An 18,873-nucleotide genomic window follows, 5' to 3' on the forward strand; every position below is an offset into this window, starting at 1 on the left:
CTCCTCGGGCCTGTTAACCCTGCCAGTGACTGACAGGTAGCAGAGAGACATAAATGGCAGGAGCAGGGGGTTAGGGAGATAATCCTATAGACTAGGCATGCTGTACTAACCACCCCCACCCAATGCTTTCTTTTAAAAAGCAATTTACTTAAGGTCACTCTGGCCCTGCCTGGCTCAAGTCAATAGACACATGCTACACTTTCAGCCAAAAAACAAACAAACAAACAAAAAAAGACAAAAAAAACCTATTATCTGTAGGAGGAATGCCAGCCCAAAGCTCCTCCTTACTGATTAGAAGAACAATGAAGGGGAGGGGGACTTCTGTGACCTTCACAGACCACTGACCACAAAATCTCTAAGAACAATGTATAGGCAAAGGTGACCCAGAACTGCCTTTCAATCTTTTTTGTGTGTGTGCTGGGGATTGGGCCCAGGGGCGCTCAAACACATCCCCAGCCCTTTTTATTTTTTATTTTGAGACAGAGTCTCACTAAGTTGCTCAGGGCCTTGCAAAATTGCTGAGGCTGGCCTTGAGTTCGTGATCCTCCTCCTGAGCTGCTGGGGACTGTGACAGGGAAAGGCCCCGCCTCCGTGGGCTCTGCTTGGGTGCCTCTGGGAACAACCTGCACAGTGTGACTTGGAATGTGGTGCAATCCTGCCTTCAGTCAGAATTTGAGAGGTGGAGCTGGGTGGGACTCTCTGGAAACCTCCCTGGGGGAACTGAAGGGCACTAGTGGAAGTGGGGATGTGTCCCTTTCCCCCTTTCCTTTCCCTTCTAGTAGACTCCTGACTACTATTCTACATGCCTTGACTGAAACCCTTCCTGTGGATTGGCAAAGAACTGTGCTCTCAGACTCCATGGTGGCTCAGCCCCACAGATGGGGGTCTGGCCCTGCAGCAGTGCCAAGGGCCTCATTAACCTGAAAGGAATGCAAGGCTTCAAACTACAAGGGCAGGCGAGACAGACAGGTGCTGCGCCTTGAACAAGCACAGGCTGGTGGAGAGGGTCCGGCCCAGCCAAGGCAGGGCTCCAGCTGCCTCGCATCAGCAGGCAGCACCTCCCCAGGCTCTGCCGTGCTGTCTGCGCTCTCCCGAGATCAAGCACGGCTATGACATATTAAGGCCAGAGTGAGAAGAAGTGGGAGCAGAGGAAAGAGTTGAAAAAGGGATGGTTTCTCAGCGACCCTCCCCCACCACACTGAAACCAATCTTGCTCCTTTGGGTCTCGGTGCACTAGGATTTCAGGAATTAGGACACACAGGCAAACACGGGAGGACTGGTGGCAGCAGCTTGCAAACAGACCCAACAAAGGAGCAAAGAGTAGGAGGAAGCCCAGCCCAGGCCCTGGGCCCTGCAGGTGACCAGGGAACCAGGGAACGCTTATAGACTTCCCTCCAAAGGATCTGGCAAGAGAGGCATGGGGAAAAGAGCCTGCTTCAACTCTCCTTCTTACAGAGGATGGGACAGCAGGAAACCTGGAATTGACACAGACCCATAGGCAGCCATGCCTAACGAGTGGAGCATGATAGCAGCGTGATGACGTGGGGAGCCTGGAGCGTGGGACTCGGGACCAGGCACGGCCCCCGGGGAAGAGAGTTCACTGTTGCCCTGAGGAAGGACCTGCAGCCTACAAGGTAAGGAAGTTCCCAGCAAGAGGAGAGCCCTGCCGGGTGAGCCCCTGGGGGGCTGCGCCAGGAGCCTGGAAGACAGAGTGGCTCTGAGCTCTCAGGTTGTTAGGCCAGTGGGTCCAGCAACAGTAACAGGTGGTAGGGGTTCTGCTTACTGCTCACCAGGCTCACTGTTGCTCACAGACTCAGCAGGACACCTACCAGGAACAGAAGACACCCTCCTCCTCACCTCAGCCCCCAGGTTCCCTCTCACCAAGCACAGACATGGACACTCCCATTTTCCAGAAGTGGCCAATAACTTCAGATACTGAGAAGCCCTTTGGCTGACCTCTCCTACGTGCCATCCAGGGTAGACATCGACGTGGAGCGAGATGACGGTGCGGCAGCTGACAGTGTGTCAAAGTCACTCCTATGTGCACAGACTTTTGTGCTTTAGGTCTGTTTTTGGACACGTTATAAGATGTGATACTTTCAAGGTTAAAAAATCAAAATGATAGAAAGGCATTGATGAAGCTTCCACTCTCCCTGGCCCTGTCTACTTCCTCTGCCACTATACATGATCAGAATTAAGTTTCCTATTTATTCCTCTAATTAAAAAAAATTATATATATATATATTTTTTAGTATTGAGGATTGAACCCAGAGGTACTCTAACACTGGGCTACCTCCCCAGTCCTTTATGTTTTGAGACTAAGTTGGTGAGGATGGCCTCAAACTTGGAAACCTCCTGTCTCAGCCTCCCGAGTTGCTGGGATTATCATGTAATGGTGTGCCATACCATAACCAGCAAATGTTTTTCTTTATAGAATGTAAACATGGATATATATATACATGGCAACCCTTTTCTTAAATAAAAGGACCTACCACATCCAAGTTCTGTGCCTTGCTTCTCTTTCTTTTTGAGATTTTAATTGGACCTGTGATGACATACTCATGGGGTGCAGTGTGGCAGTCATACATGTTACCTGCCTTCCACAGCTGACAATGCACCCATCCTGGGAGTGTGCCACTTGGCTTATGTGATATTTCCCTCCAGGTAGCCTTCTTACTTGAATGCAGTCAGGTTTGCTACTTTTCAAAGACATCTAGGTTGAGTCTCGGCTTTCATCACTTGAAGGTTAAAACAGAATTTGTCTAGGCTGGGGCTGTAGCTCAGTGACAGAGCGCTTGCCTAGCATGTGTGAGGCACTGGGTTCAATCTTCAGCGCCACATAAAAATTAACAAATAAAATAAAAGCATTCTTTATACCTACAAATACCAAAACAAACAAAAAAACAACCCCCAAACCAGAATTTGTCTGGTGTTAGGTTTGGCCCCCCCAAAGCTCTTGTGTTAATAACGCAAGGATGTTCAGAGGTAAAGATTAGATTATGAGAGCCGTGACCTACTCAGTCCCATCCAGTTTAAATGGACTGACTGGTGGTATCTGTGGGCAGGTGGGGTACAGCTGAAGGAGGTGAGTCACTGGAGTGTACCCTGGAAGGGTGCACCTTGTGGGCCCACACACAACCACCCCCAAGCCCCACGGCCTTTCCAGGTTGCCATGGACTGAGCATACTCTTCTGCCATGATGTTCTGTCCTACCTTGGACCCAGAGCAATGGAACTGGCCCACCAGAGTTACATAAATTACTAAAATCATGAGCTTAAAATAAACTTTTCCTCTTCTAAGTTGTTCTTGTCAGGCATTTTGGTCACAGTGATGTAAAGGTGACTAACACAGAAATTGGTACTGAGAATTGAGGTTGTTGCTATGACTAACCTAACCATGTGGTTCAAAATCCTTTGCAGCTGGCCTGTAGGAGCAGTTCGGAAAAGTTTGGAGATACAGGCTAGAGAGGTCTTAAAATGTAAGCAGAGCTTAATATGTGATTTTGATGGGAGCTCAAAAGACCAGAATGAGAATAGGAATGCATACGATAAAGACTGTGCTCATGAGGATTCAGAGGAAAATGAAGATTATTGGAAATTGGATTAAAGGCCATTTGTGTTATATTCTGACAAAGAACTCTGCTACATTTTACCCATGTCCTGCGACTTTGTTTGAAGCTGAATTTAAAAGTGATGAACTCATTAACCTGGTGGAGGAAATTTCAAGGCAGCACAAGCAGTCAGTCAGTAGCATGGATTTTGCTGGTAGCAAAATCATACCCATTGCAGGCTCAAAGGGAAGAATGCAGACACCACTGCATTCCTGATCCCAGGGAGCCCAAGTATTTGCATAGACTGATGGTAGACCTTGGCAATACCCACATGGTGCTGGTTCTGCAGGAACGCAGGATGCTGGAGTTAAGGGGTCGTCGAGCACTCAAAGGAAGACCTGGGAGGCCAGGCAAAGTGTAGCAGGGTCAGAATCTCCGCGGGCTGCCCAAGTGGGCGATGCATGAAACTGTGAAGGTGGAGCCGAAGCTGGAATGGAAACTCTAGGAATTAAGCGATGCTAGTGATGTGGACTGTCTGCCACAGAACCTGCTGGCTGCGGAGAGAGCCAGGCTAAGAGGGGCCATGAGGGCCACAACCGCTAAGGCCAAAGAGGTGGGGCAGCCCCACTCCTGCAGAGCACGCCCTGCAGCCACGTGTCCTAGATGCTGTACAAGGAGTCTGCCCAGATGGGTTCAGTCTTGTTTTGGTCTCATCTCTTCTTTCTGCACCCTTATAGCTGTGATTTGGAATGGGAATGTGTACTCTGTGCCCCTCCATATTGCATATACGTAACTTGCTTTTGATAAGTGCTCAAAGCCAAGAATTTATCTTGAGTCTCCGATGAGGTTTTGGACTTGGACTTTTGGACAAAGCTGTGCTGGGACTATGGGACTCCTGAAGAAGGACTAAATGCATCTTGCACTGTGAGATGGACATGAGCTTTTGAGGCCAAAGATGGAATGTTGTGGTTTGGATGTGAGGTGTCTCCTCAAACCTCCTACATAAACACAGAAATATTCAGAGGAGAAATGATGAGATCGTGAGAGCTGTGACCTGATCAGTCCATCCTAGTTTGAATGGACTAACTGGGAGGCAACTGTGGGTGGGTGGGGCATAGCTGGAGGAGGTGAGTCACTAAGTGAATGCAGCCAGTTTTGCTACTTTTCAAAGACATCTAGGCTGAGTCTTTAGTCTCCAGGATGCATCTTCTCTGTGGCCCTTCCCTATCCCCAGTTTCCTGGCTACCCAACTTTTCTCCATGCCCTTTTGCCGTGATATTCTGCCTAACCTTGGTCCCAATGGAGTTGGTCCACTGTGGACCAAATCTCTGGAATAGTAAGCTCAAAATAAATGTTCCCTCTTATAAGTTGTTCTTGTCAGGTACTTTGATCACAGCAATGAAAAAGCTAACACATCTGGGTTTTCTTCTAATACTTTTATGGCTTTGTTCTTTATATTTGAAGACACTTGCTCTGTAACTCTGGTGTTCAGGATTAGCCTCTGTGTCAGTGTTCCACTCCTGTGACAGAATACCTGAGAAAATCAATATACAAGGAGGAAAGATTTATTTTGGCTCATGGTTTTATTCTGTGGTTGTTGGTTCCCTTGCTTTTGGGCCTATGGCAAGGCAGGATATCATGGTGGAAACAGATGGTAGAGAAAGCTACTTACCTCGTGGCAGCTGGGAAGCAAAGATGGAGGAAGTGGGAAGGCTGGGGTCCCACCATCTCCTTGAGGGTGTTCCCAAAGACCTAAGACCTCCCATTAGGCCCCACCTCTTAGAGGCTCCACGACTTCCCAATGGCAAAGGCTCGGGGAACAAACCTGTAACACATGGGCCTTTGGGGGAGATTTAAGATTCCGACTGTAACTGCCTCCGGTTATCCTAGCTCTGCCATCGCCACCCCAGTGGCCTAAGTGACATCTCCATCATGCATGTCTCATGCCTACTCAGGTCCGTGTCTGGTGCTCCATGGTACCGTGTCTGCCTGTGGCCCAGTACCATACTGCCACTGATTCCTGAGAATTCATGGTGAATTCTGGTATCTGTCAGGACTACTTCTCCATCATTATTCTTCCTATTCAGAATATTTCTGCATTTCCTTATTTATTTCTCCACATGGAGATTAGATCATTTGTCTAGTTCCAGAAAAAAAGTCTGCTGGTAATTTTATTGGAATTATATTAAAGTTATAAATTAACTTAGGGAACACTGACATATTTATGACATTGAACCCTTCTGTAAAGAACAGGCTATGCTTTTATTTGTTCAAGTTGATTTTTGGGTCTCTCAGGAATGTTTTTAAGGTTTTTCTCACAGTGGCTTTTTATGTCTCAGGTTAAGATTATTCCTAGATTTATGATTCTACTATAAATGGGTGTTCTTTTCCATTTTATCTTCTACGTGGTTGCTGCTTTTGATTTCCATATATTAATTTTAAGCCTCCATCTTAGTAAGTTCTCTTATTAGTATTTAATTGATCCCATTGGGTTCTAGGCACACATTCCTGTCATTTGCAAACAGTGACAGTCTTATTTTTTTAGTTTTATGCCTTTCTTTCTCCCATCCATAGGAGGTGCTGATAATGGCAGTGTCCTCTGGCAGTGTTCCTCAGTGGGAATGCTCTCCTGCCACCCTGCCCCTGTGAGCTGCTGCTGGGTGGACGTGAAAGCTCTGTGTGGGGAAGGAGTTCCTGATGGCTGTGTATGCATGCTTTATTCTTCTATGAGAAGACGCTAGATCCTTCCATCCTCACCTCAGTAGCTTCCCTAATGTTGGGCCATCCTTGTATGCCTGGACAAATCCCATTTTGTCAGGGTGTATCAGCTATTCATTTGCTGCATTATTCCAAATATTTATAAGTGAATATATTAAAGTTTGGTTTTTTGGTGCAATCTCTTTCAAGTTTTAAAAACTGTGGTAAGAGACATACAACACTCCACCATGTTGACCATTTTCAAGCGCAGAGCTGAGAGGCAACCACAGCTTCTTCCAATATAAAAGCGCACTCAGCCTGCCTCTGTGTGAGCAACGGAGGGCGGCCTCCTCCACACAGCTCCTCCTGGGCAGTGCTGCTGGGGACAGCCCACTCAGCCCCTTCCCTCTAGGCAGGGCTCTCAGGACCTCGATCCTGCCAGAGGGAGAGAGCAGCCAATTCCTGGAAAAGGCGCCTGAGCTGGTGCTTCCAAGGCCACACAGAAAGCCCACCTGGCCTCACGTCACGCCAGTCAACTACGGCTGCCCTTCCCACCAAAATGACAAAGTCGGGGGAGGGAGGTTAGACAGAGAGTTGGGGGACACGCACACAGCCCAGCTAGGTGCTCCACAAGGGCCTCCTGGGAGCCTCCACTCCCTGGCTGGAGTCAGGTGTCTGAGCTGGTGACTGAGAGTGGCCTGACAACCAGGCTGCCTTCTGCAGACTCGAGAGCGACATAGAAGGGCACAGTCAGCCAGGGCAAGATGGTCAGTGAGGAGGTCGGGTAGGACCAGAGCAAAACAGCATGAAGAGGGCCTTCCAACAAGGTCAACCTCCCAGTTGACAAACGTGCTCGTGGACACAAGCGGGGACCCAATCGGACAGACACTTCTGTACTCCTAAGTGCGGGTCCAATAGAAAAACTAAAACAAATGCATGGACAGAGAGGAGATAAGGAGAGGATGAAATTCCAATGGCCAAGAAAGGAACCAGCCCACACTCCCCTACTGGTCGCTGGCTCTGGCCCTTCTCCTTGGAGCAGATGGGAACCTGGCTCCGGTGGGGCGGGGTATTGCCTTCCTGGCCCACAGTTTTCCAGGGATGGCATGAGGGTGCACTTGGATCTCCCCCATCTGAGGGATCCTGAAAAGCAGCCCCTCCCTCACGTGCAATTGCAGTTAAGAGGTGGTCACTGTGTGTGACAATGAAAACGACACTGAGAAGAGCACGCCCTGCCCGCGCAGCCTCTGACGTGCATGCTCCTGACACTGCACTCTGACGACTTTCTGCATGTTGCAACTTGCAGTGGAGGATGCAAATGGACCATCAAGGCAGCTCAGGCAGGCTAAGCAGGGAGGCGGGAAGGAAGGACCACGAGGCCCTAGGGGACTCTGGGCTGGAGGCTGGTACCCGAGGACTCTCCCAAGCCTTGCCTACTCTGACTGGCAGAGCTCCCGATGTTAGGGTGGAACTCACTTAACTCTGTCCAGTCACTTCTGGTTGGAGGGGCGGGCAGAAAGGCTGATTCTATGAGGGGCAGTGAAGGAAGCAGCCACTGACCGGGGCTTCAGAGCAGGCTGAGCAGGCAGGGAGGGACGTCGTGAACCAGGCGTGCCCCGAAGACAAGCGAGCCACGCTTAGAGATGAACGCCAGCACATCCCAGCATACAGTCAGCAGGAGCCAAGGGACCTCAGGGGAGAAAGCTGGCAAACACCTCCTCAGCCAGGCGCCACACCAACAGCCACGTGGGCACACGCAGACCAGGGCATGTGTGAGATGCCCCTCGCCTCCAGGTCTAACCACAAGGAGAGCACTGGACACACTGCAGTGGGCAGCAGCCTACCAAATATCCAACCTGGCCAGTGCTCCTCCAGCTTCCAGGGCCAGGCGAAGAGCCCAAGGAGACAGGAGGACTCGGGGACTGCAGGGACTCTGGTGGGATCCTGGACACAAGGCTGAGGCAACGCGAGACCACAGCCCCGATGAGGACAGACACCAGCATGGCGCGTCAGTGGCCAGGCACTGCACAAGGCCAGTGGCGGGGGAACCTGGGTGTGCTACGTGGGAACTCCACGTCCTGTCTTCTCCAAGTTTCTGTGATCTACGACTCGATGGTTTTTCAGGTTTTGTTTAGTTGCAGATGGACACCATACCTTTATTTAATTTATTTTCACACGGTGCTGAGGACTGAACTCAGTGCCTCACACATGCCAGGCAAGTGCGCTACCACTGAGCTACAGCCCCAGCCCCTAAGACTGTTCTTAAAAGTTCATTCCTATAGAAAGCATGGGAACAGGAGCCCAGGACACAACCAACAAGGAAGAGCCTGGCCCAGGAGGTCGCTCTCACAGGTGGTCACAGTCCACTGCTGAGGGCCACCAGGGCCCCGGGCTTTGCGCTGTCAGGGTGTGGTGCTGGGAAGCCAGCCTCACTGACCCCAAACACTGCCTCAAATGAGTCTGTGTGTATGTGTGAGGAGGGGACGGAAGGGGCACAGCGGAGGGATGGGAAGAGAGAGGCTGTGGAAATGTCCCACTGAGTGAACTGCAAGGGAGCCACTTGCAGTGGCAACGGCAGCAACTGTGAGACAGGCAGGAGGAAGAAACCCTGCTCTTCCTGCGACTGCCTGTTACTCACTGTTTGACCCTTTCCTGGGACCAGGGAAGCCTGCACATGTGGCCGCGTCTCTTCCCACCCCCATATGTGGATTCACTTCACAAATGCCAGCTCAGAGTGTTTTTCCACATTCACCGACACGGTGCCCTTGGTGTTCCCTAGTGGTACTATAAATAAAACTTTATTAACTGTGACGAGGAAGGTCTGCCTGAATTGTATATTAATTGTGCCTACAAAAAAAAAAAAAACTCAATTAACTGGAACCCAGCTATAGCAGTCCTTAATTAACTGCCTCCCCTCCCTTAATCTTCTTAATTAGCAGAGAGAAAAATGGTAACAACAGACTGGAGGAATTTATTAAGAGCCACCAGCACCCCCATCTTCCCAGAGCATGCACTGTGACAAGATGGATCTGGCCACGTTTCCTGTACTTCTCATCAAGCAGTCACGTACCGTGACCTCTCATCACACGGCCTTGAGGATAGTTAAACAAACATTGTGCCCCATCGCCTCCCACCCTGCCCCTGCCCTCTTTTGCACTGTGAAAACTGCAGATAGCCCGCTGCTCTGCCCAGAGATGTTCCTAAGGAAAAGGACATTCGTTCACAGCCACAAAATCATTACTGCTCTCAAGAAGTCCAACGGCGATACAGCACTATTGCCGCTATCCAGCCCCCACTCCAACTCCTGCTAGGCACGAGCCCTTCCCAGCTCTGGATTTGGCCTGGGGCCTATGCCAAACATCTGGCAGTGGCATTGCTCAATGGCTTCATTGAGGAGGAAGGGCTACACGAGAAGCTTATGTGCGGCCTGTGAAGCCCCGGCACAATGAGGGCAATGGATCCAGCCCTCATAAGCTATCTCCGCCTTTGGCGACCCTCCTGCCCCTCCACAGCCTGCTCTGCCTTCTGCATGGACCTGCACAGCTGCAGCTTTCTGCCACTGGCTTCCTGTCCTCAGGGTGTCGTGCTGGGGTGAATCCTGCTTTCTTACTGCTGAGTAGGATCCCCTTAGTGGCAAACCTCCTTCACCTATTCATTCACCGGTACTACCGGTTTTGGGCTATGAAACCTGACCATGCTGCAGGTCCCCCAGGTCTCCCGGGTGAGTACAGCCCGTATGTGGAGGGGCTGTACTACGGGCGAGTGTGTGCTAACAACAGCTGTCCTCAGAGGTCCCATGGGTGTGGGAGACCTGATCCGGTGCTGATGCGCACCTCTCCCGACTGGCAGTGCCCAGCATGTCTCCACTTGCATGTTGCCCACTCCTGCTGCTTTAGTGCAGCCTCTGCTCAGACCTCCTGCCCACTTTTCTTGGCATTTTTTTTTTTTTTTTAGGTTCAGTTTGGGGAGTTCCTACGTGTTCTCAGGATACGTTTTTTTATTAGAGACACAATCAGCACACACTTTCCCCATCAGTGAACGCTGTGCTCATTCTCCTGATGTACACATTTTCATTTTAATGAAGACCAATTTGTTAATTTGTTCTGTAAGGACTCTTTGAGTCTTGTGAGAGATCTTTGCTTAATCCAGGGGTCATGGAAGTCTCCTTATATTTTTGTCTAGAACCTGTGTAGTTGTAATGTTTACATTTCCTGTGATCCATTTTGAGTTAATTTGTATGCAATCTAAGGTATGGGCTCTAGTTTATTTTGCTTGCATATGGATATACAATTGCCCTGGTACCATATAGTTGTAAAGACTGTCTTTTTTGCACTGAATTGACTTATCTTTGCCCCTTTGTTGGAAATCTCTTGTCCATGTGGACAGCTGGTCTCATGTTTTTGAGATGGGGTCTCGCTCTGTTGCCCAGGCTCAAGGGTACCTCTTAATTCAGCTCCTCCCAGGAGCTAGGACTACAGTGAAGTGCCCCTGCTCCCAGGTTTGGGTGGGTCTATTTATTGACTTCCTTCTGTTCTATTATCTATCTGTCTTTCTGATGCCATTTCAGATCTGAGTCCTGGAATCTACAGCTCAGTCCTGGGTAGGTAGGTTAATCTTCCAGCTTTTCTGCTCTATTCAAAATCGTCTTGTCCTTTCCAGGTGCTCTGCATCTCCATATGGACTCAGGAGCAGGACTCATATTAATGGAATAGGTTTTCATTTACTTAGTTTTTCTTGATTCCTGTTAACAATTATTAGTGATTTTAGTGTATAGATCCTGCGTACTTTTGTCAGACTTTATCCCTAAGTTATTTCATATCTTGATGCTATTATAAATGTCTATTTTATTTTTTATTTTTTTATTTATTTTTTATTTTTTAGTTGGCGGACACAACATCTTTGTTGGTATGTGGTGCTGAGAATCGAACCCGGGCCGCACGCATGCCAGGCGAGCGCGCTACCACTTGAACCACATCCCCAGCCCCATAAATGTCTATTTTAAATTCAACTTCTAATTGTTCATTACTAGTGTATACAAATAAACTGATATTTGTAAATAGATCTTGGAACTGCCAAACACACTAAACCTATTTATTAGTTACAGTGTCTTTTAAAATAGATTTGAACAAATTTTCTGCATAGATCATGTTCTTGGAAAATAAAGGTAGTCACGTGTCTTCTTTCCAATCTGTGTCATTTATTCTTGCCTCACTGTGCTACTAAGAAATCCCAGTACAACAGCTGGGCATAGTAGCTTCATGGGTGACAAGGCCAGCCTGGGCCTTTTAGCAAAATCTTGTCTCAAAATAAAAACTAAAAAGGGCTGGGGATGTGGCTCAGGGGTGAGCTCTCCTAGGTAGCAAACACAGCAGAAGCTGTACTGACAGAAGGCGCGGGGCAGGGTTGCAGGCTGTGGCAAGGGCAGAGCCCCTGGGCTGGGGCTGTGGCTGCAGGTTCCTGGCAGGTGCTGTCGGGAGGGTCCCTCCCACTGCTGGTGTGGCTTCTTGCTTCTTTAAATTGGAGGTGGATCTCTCATCTGGTAGCTGGTTCTCTGCTCTCGTCAGTATGGCCATGGCACCAGTGTGCTCCTGCGGCCAGTCTCACAGGTCAAGCTGCACTCCTCCTGTTAGCTGCTGCCTGTGCCTGAGGGGCTCTGTGGAGAGGCTGCTCTCTATGTTGCGAGAGCATGCGTGTCTGCAGCTCTCATGTCTCTGACGTTTGGTATCAAGGCAACGCTGACGGAATGGCACGGGATGGGGTGTAGTGCCATCCACGTCTCCTCCTTAGTGTCTTAAGAATTCCCAGGGACACTAAATGGTTGTGCAGTTGTCCTTGTAGGAAAGTTTTAAATTACAAATTCGATTTCTTTAACAGACATGTGCTATTCAGATTGTCTCTTCTTAAGGAGTGGCGTGTGTCCAGGCATGTGTCTGAGTCCTGTGTCAAAGTTACAGGCTGCTCCAGAGCTTTGCTGTCCGTGGTGTCTGCTCCCATCCTCTTAATGCCTCTGGGCCTATCAGGGTTGCACCGTCATTCCAGACACAGGGAATCTGTGTCTCCGGTCTGTTTCCCTCGCAGGTGTGGCTCATCAATCTTATTGATCTGTTTGAAGACTGGCTTTAGTTGAATTGATTCTCTACACTGCTTCTGTTTCCTTTCACACTGATTTCTATCCTGGTCTTGATTACTTTCTTCCTCCTGCTCCTTTGGGTTTTCTCTTTCTCTTACTAAGGTCTTTGCAAGCTGGGGCCACAGCTCGACTCTCCCTATGATGTGTGTGAGTAGCCCTAACACCTCCCCTCTCAACCCTTATCAGCTGTACCCCCACATTTTGCTATGTTGAATTTTTAATCTCATTCAATTAAAAAAAGGCATCTAAGAAGTTTCCCTCATGATTGTTTCTCTGAAAAATGTTAATATTTTCTTGATTTTATATCTTAATATAAAAGGTATATGTATTTAAACATTTTGATTACATGTCCTCAATCTTAAGTCACACATTACATGAAATAACAGATTATTATTCTAATGTGCTATGGGTATGTACTCATATTTACAATTTCCGTAGTTACTTGTGTAAAACTCCCCTTCACTTCACCTCTCCCACGGACCATCATGCCTGCCCTCTGGTCTAGCGGCCTTCCCCCCCACCAACGCCGCACCTGGCTGCAGAGCACACTACGTCTGACTTGTCCGACTTGGTGGGGAGCATGCTGTGGCCCCTCAGCCCATGTGGCTGCCGTGCAGTGCTCTGTGCAGGGAAGGTCGATGGAGCCCGCTCTCCGTGCTGGTCTCTCTCCTGCTTCCTCCTTCCAGGGCTGAGGTACTATAACTATGAATTCCCTCGTCCCCCTGCCATCCTGCCGCAGTGTCCAGGAGCCCTTGCTACTGGGGGAACACGCACCGTGATCCCAATGGACGGGCTCCTTTTCACCCTGAGATGCCCTTGGCCATCGCAGGGCACTGCGGCCCTCCTGAGCCTAGTGGTGGAGGGCAGATCTGTCCCAGCCCTTACTTTTAACTCACTTGCGTCTCTTTACTTAACTGCTGTGTGAAAGTGCGCTTTTGGTGGGCAGCGTACAGCTTTTCTTCCCTCGTTCTTTCAGTGACGGTCCCTCGACTTCTTCACCAAGGCTGCTCGTGTGACAGCCTCACACCTACCCTCTTACTTCTCCCAGGTGCCATGTCTAGTCTTGTTCTCCCCCTCTTCCTTCCTTCTCTGGAGTGAGTTCATGGGCAGGACTTCGAATCCTCTCCCTCAATGCCAGCTGGTTCTTCCTCAGCTCTGATAGGAGCAAGATGGCGGCTGAATCTGGCTGTTTGTAAAGGAACTCGGTGCCCTGCACAGGAGCAAGTGCTGTTTCACTGAGCTGCCCCCAGCCTAGACTCCATTCCTAACTCTCAAAACTTGCCTCCAGATGACATCAGACCACCAAGTAAAAAGCTGAAAGACAGGACCCCTTTGTCCCCTCTCCTCCTAACCTTCTGATGTCACAGTTATAAACTGCACAGTGCTCTGCTGTTACTGTTGTTCAATCAATCATGTTTTAAAGAGATCGAAGTGGCGAGAAAACAATCACCATTTATCCACACAGACTCTGCGGTGCTTCTCCTTCCTTTCTAGAGATCCTTGCTTCTTTCTGGTAACACTGTCCTTCAGCCTAAAGGGCTCTGTCCAACATGGCAGCAGTGTAGGTCTTCAGTGAAAATTTTGCTGTCTAAATATTTTATTTAAAAATCTTTTTTTAGAGGGGAGAGAGTATTGGGATTGAACCCAGGGTGCTCCACCAGTGAGCTACACTTTCAGCCCTTTTTGCTTTGAGACAGCATCTTGCTAAGTTGCTGAGGCTGGCTCTGAAGCTGTCCTCCTCCTGCCTTAGCCTCCCGGGTCACTGTGATTGCAGGTGTGTGCCTCTGCACCCAGCTAAAAGTCTGTTTTTCTCCATCTTTGAAAGATATTTTCACTGGTACAGAACTGTAGGTTGACAGTTCTTCCTTTCAGTGCTTCAAAGATGTTGCTCCAGGGCTGGGACATAGCTCAGCTGGTAGAGTGCTTGCCTTGCATGCACAAGGCCCTGGGTTAAATCTCCAGCACCAAAAAACAAAACAAAATAAAAAAAAGATGTTGCTCCCCTGTGGGTTTTTCCATTGATTCTGGTAGAAATCTGCTGTTGTCCTTATCTTTATCCCCCCCACTTTCTTTACTGACTGCTTTTTGGATTTTAAAATTTAACACCAGCTATGAAGTATATGATGTAGTTCTCTTCACGTTTCCTGGGTTCGTGGTTTACTGAGCTCTCTGGACCTGTGGGCTAACAGTTTTCATCAAATTTGAAAAACCCTTAGCCTGCCTCTCTCCCTCTTCTCTCTTTTCTGGGATTGAGCCCGGGCTGCTTACTGCCAGGCCACGTGTCCAGCCATTACTTCTTTCAGCACTGCTTCTGACTGTGTCACATCTCCGGCGGTTTCCACGTGACTCGATGACGTGCCTCAGATTCTCAACTCTCTTCTCACCATGCTTCTGTTTGGGTGGTTTTTACTGATACTTTCTCCTGTGACATGCCATCCATTGTTGACCCTGAGGGGTTTGTCCCTCACGTCTCAGACTGCCATTTCCATGTCTACGAGTGAGCTGGGTGCTTTCTATAGCTTTGTCACAAGCCTTTTGAATATGCACAGCAGACATCCAACGACATCTGGAAGTTCTTGCCTGCCAAGCCCAACACTGACAGAAGGGGACATGGTGGCACACTAACTTCCTGCTCCTCATTATGGAACTGCTTCTTGACTCCCCCTGTCTGGTGGTGAGACATGAAGCAGGGAGTGACTTTGGAAGACCCTCTGGGATAGGATTCCTTGGAGAATTCAGAGCTTGGAAGAGGCTCTCCTTGCCCTGGGCCTCACTGTGTCAGATCAGTGTCTACCAATACACGCTGCCCCATTGACCAAAGAGTATGTGGTTCTGTCCAGCCTGTTCCTCTTCCTCAGGGCCTCTTTGCTTCTTCCCACAGCCACTTCTGGAGGACCAAGATACTTGCCACCAACAGCATGAGTTCTCTAAGAGCCTTGAGCAAGATGGTGAACAGTAGCCCTCAGACACCAGTCGGCCTAGCCTGCAGGGGCCTGAGCTTCTCAGACTCCCAGAGTATGCCAGGGGGACTGGCTGGCTCCAGCACAGGGCTTGCTCAGAACACTGGGGTCTGACAGCCTCCTTGACCTCACATGCCTCCAATTCACATGAGAGCAAACTCAAGTCACTGGGGGCCACTGAACTTGGCAGGGAGAACTGAGCAGGCCAGCGACACAGCCCTGACAGAGGTGAGAAGAGGAGAAGCAACAGCTGAAACCCACACTGAACTTTAATCTCTGGGGACTATGACCAGGGCAATTACCAAGAAGAAGGACGAGAGTCAGTTTCACACAGAAACATTTCAAAAGGCCCCTCAGTGGGAAATCACTATTACATGAGCAGGTGCAACAGCTGGGGAACACATCAGTTTGCACACTGGGCTTGGAGCCTACAGGCACTGCAAAACATAGCAGGGAGGGTGTTTCTGGCTGGGCCACGGGCAGTATGGTGCACAGGATAATTCCTTCAGCAGCTGTAGACAAGAACCACCAGCCCTGCTCCTTCAGAGAAGCACTGTGGCCTGAGCCGATGGCCAGCTCTGTCCGTGGGCCCATGCAAGCCACATGGGAATGAGAGGCAATTTCAGACTCCATTCCCTGCACACTGTGACAGGACAGTCAGTTGCAAACTCGGGGACAATACAACTGTGATGTGCAGTTACAACAGGCCACCTGTCTTCAGACACAGACACTCCCAAAATGACGAAGATGTAGACTCCTTCTAGGCACTAACAGGTACTAGAGACTGGTAATCATGGGAATCAAAGCTGGCTTAAATGTTTAATGCAGCACTGGCAGGCCTGGAGGTGGGCCAAGCTCAGTGTCCTCAGCCACACGTCCGCTATCACAGTGGGGGCCTTTTCTGCCCTCCTCTCTCCCTGGGATTTGCTCCACGTACCCAGCAGCCTTCCCACGTGGTATCAGGGCCAGGTAACAAGTAATGGTGCCAATAAATTTCTAAAAGTGCCAACACAGAAGACAAAGAAAAGGGGGTAGGAAAGAAACAGCTCCAACTTTTCCCGAGGAAAGCCCTCTGTTTGCGTGACTGGGCTCTTCTGTGAATGTGAAAGGAGGGTCGGGGGAATGATCAGAAAGGACAGCTCCATAACAGAGTTGGGCTGGGCAGACACGGGATCCGTATGCTGTCCCCTGAAGGTCCCTATTGGCCATCACTCAAGAATAGCTTCCCTTGGTGGCTGCAGGAGGAGGGCGGTGTGAGTATCACGGCCAGGACCCAGGTGGAGGGTGGCTCAGTGGGAGAGAAAGGCCTGCTGGAGCAAATAGGGCAACGGGCTCAAGTCCAGTGCTCGACTCCTAAGCCCAGTGTTGACGCCAATCTCCTAAAGCATTGGAAGCTGGTTTAATGAACATGAAGGTAAATATTTTGTTGAAACACAAGATTCTATTTATTATGTAAATATTCACTATTCTGGTTATTATAGAACCAACAGAAGCATTCATTGGTCAGAGCCAGGCAAAGAGCATGGGGCCCAGCAACAGTCAGGGTGGAACCAAGTTCAAGTTGGCCCAGATGGGCAGCTCCAGCATCACGGGGTCAGAAGACCAGGGCCTTGCAGGACGCAGTGCCACAGCTCCAATACAGCAGGGCCAGAGTCCTGGGGGGTGGGGGTGGGGTGGCACACTTAGCCCAGAAAATAAGAGACCCTACAGCTGGAGGAGAGGCACAGGCTGCATGTTTCAGGCAGCATGATGGTCTACATAGAAGTCCAAGAGACCCTACAGGTAAATAATTAGAACTATCAAGAGTCCAACAGAGTTCTGTGTAAGATCAATAAAGAAACACTAGTAAAGGTCCTGCCCCAGCCCCAAACAGACGTGCAGTGAAGGCAGCACTTGCAGCAGAAGCAGGGGTTCCTGACTGTCCACCTGTCAAGCCCCTCAGCACAGCCTCAGCAGGGGTCAGCCCAGCTCTGGGTCTCCAGGCACACCTGTATGAGAGGAGGGTCTGAGCGGGTGCCAAGGGGCCCCCAGGGCCAGGCTGGACTCCAGTCCAGAGGCTTGTTGGTGGGGCTTAAGGAGTGGGGCATGCTAGTGGCTCTGCTAGTGCCACTGCACAGGACCCTCAAGAAGAAAGCACAGGTGGAGAGACTGGGCTTGGAGTGGTTGCTGATCTATTCTGCTGCCTCTAGTGCTTGGAGAACAGGGTGCAGCAGGAACAGCTGAGCCCAGTCCAAGGCCACAGGTGGCCTGAGGGTGATTCCAGTGGAGCACAGGCAGATCCTAGCCACCAAGAGGGAGGGGACCAAGAGGGACGCTGGGTCTTGGCTTTGGTGACTAGAGGGCAAATGGAATGAGGCAGATGGGCAGATGGGCAAGTCAGAGCCAGGTACACACCTGCCTGAGAGGAGGGGCTGAGCAGGTGCCAAGAGACACACAGTGTTGCAGGGTCTTCTACTCCCTTCTGTTCTGCCTCCCAAAAAAGGCAAGGTCCTTCTGGGCTACAAGACCATGACCTCTCCACCCATCTGAGCTGGTGCTTCTGCGTTCTCCCCTTCCCACCTCCACACGAAGCCTCAGGGCCAAGCTCAGCCACTGGTCACGCGCAGCCCTGGGCCTCGGGGCCTCTCTTGTGAGTGCCTGCTTATCCATGACTATGCCACAAGTGCCCACTTGCTCCATGGGGCTGAGGCAGGAATGCTTTCAGCTGGAAGTCCTACTGCAGGTGTCACCCACACACAGCCACACGCAGAGGCCACTGAGGTCCAGCTGGGAATGTGGACCTGGTTCTTCAACTGGACACTGTTTGGAGTACTGCTTCCAACATATGCTAAAGAGCAAAGCCAGCCGCCTGGTCCGCCCCCATAGCCCCTTGGGCCACCAACCTCATCCCCGATTCCACTCTCCCGCAGGCTCTGTGCCATGGCAGCTCCAGCCCGACTCAGAACCCCATGCTGCCTGGAAGGCAGAAGGCCAGCACGGAGGCTGCTTCCCGGACGTCTCTGTCCCTCACACCCTGCAGAGGGTAACATCCCTCCTGTGCCCTGCACACCCGTCACTCTGGAACCTCCTGGATGCCAAGGCCCTCCCTCCTTTCTCCTCTCCATGCCTGTGCTTCTTTCTTGGCTCCCCAGGACAGCAGCTCAGCCTCAGAACCTGCATGCACAATCCCTTCCAGGGCCTCATGGCTACCACCAATGGAATCCCAACCCTCAACAGCCTCCTTCCTAGACAGGCTTCGCCCGCAGGCTGCTACTGGGGTCTGAATGAGCTGCTGCCTCTGCCATGCTGGCTCCAGCCTCAACAGCGGCCCAGGGCCACCTGGCCACCCTCTCGCTCTTCGGGACAGAGCTGCCCTCCCCTTCCATCTCTACATAGCAATTGACTCTACACTGAGGCCAGGCAGTTTTTTTTTCAACCAGGACTTGGTTTTTATGGTTTTTTTTTTGTTCCCAAATCATCAGTCCCCACAGCCTGGTAACACAGCAGACCCGTCACTCCAGCTGCAGGCTTCCTCTTGTCTCCAGCCTGTCACTGCC

At 50.3% G+C, this 18,873-nt stretch overlaps 1 protein-coding gene and 1 long non-coding RNA gene across 6 annotated transcripts in view; one reads left to right on the top strand and one right to left on the bottom strand.

Annotated features, from left to right (window-relative positions):
* Nucleotides 1-18,873, bottom strand: part of Rptor (regulatory associated protein of MTOR complex 1) — a 329,507-nt gene that overhangs the window by 59,289 nt on the left and 251,345 nt on the right. The window lies entirely within an intron of this gene.
* Nucleotides 520-2,501, top strand: LOC144375936 (uncharacterized). The gene is made up of 2 exons (XR_013435802.1): nt 520-1,634; nt 1,812-2,501. It is a non-coding gene; the product is annotated as an uncharacterized LOC144375936 (long non-coding RNA).

Source organism: Ictidomys tridecemlineatus, chromosome 3 (genome assembly GCF_052094955.1).
Source record: "Ictidomys tridecemlineatus isolate mIctTri1 chromosome 3, mIctTri1.hap1, whole genome shotgun sequence".
Lineage (NCBI taxonomy): Eukaryota > Metazoa > Chordata > Mammalia > Rodentia > Sciuridae > Ictidomys > Ictidomys tridecemlineatus.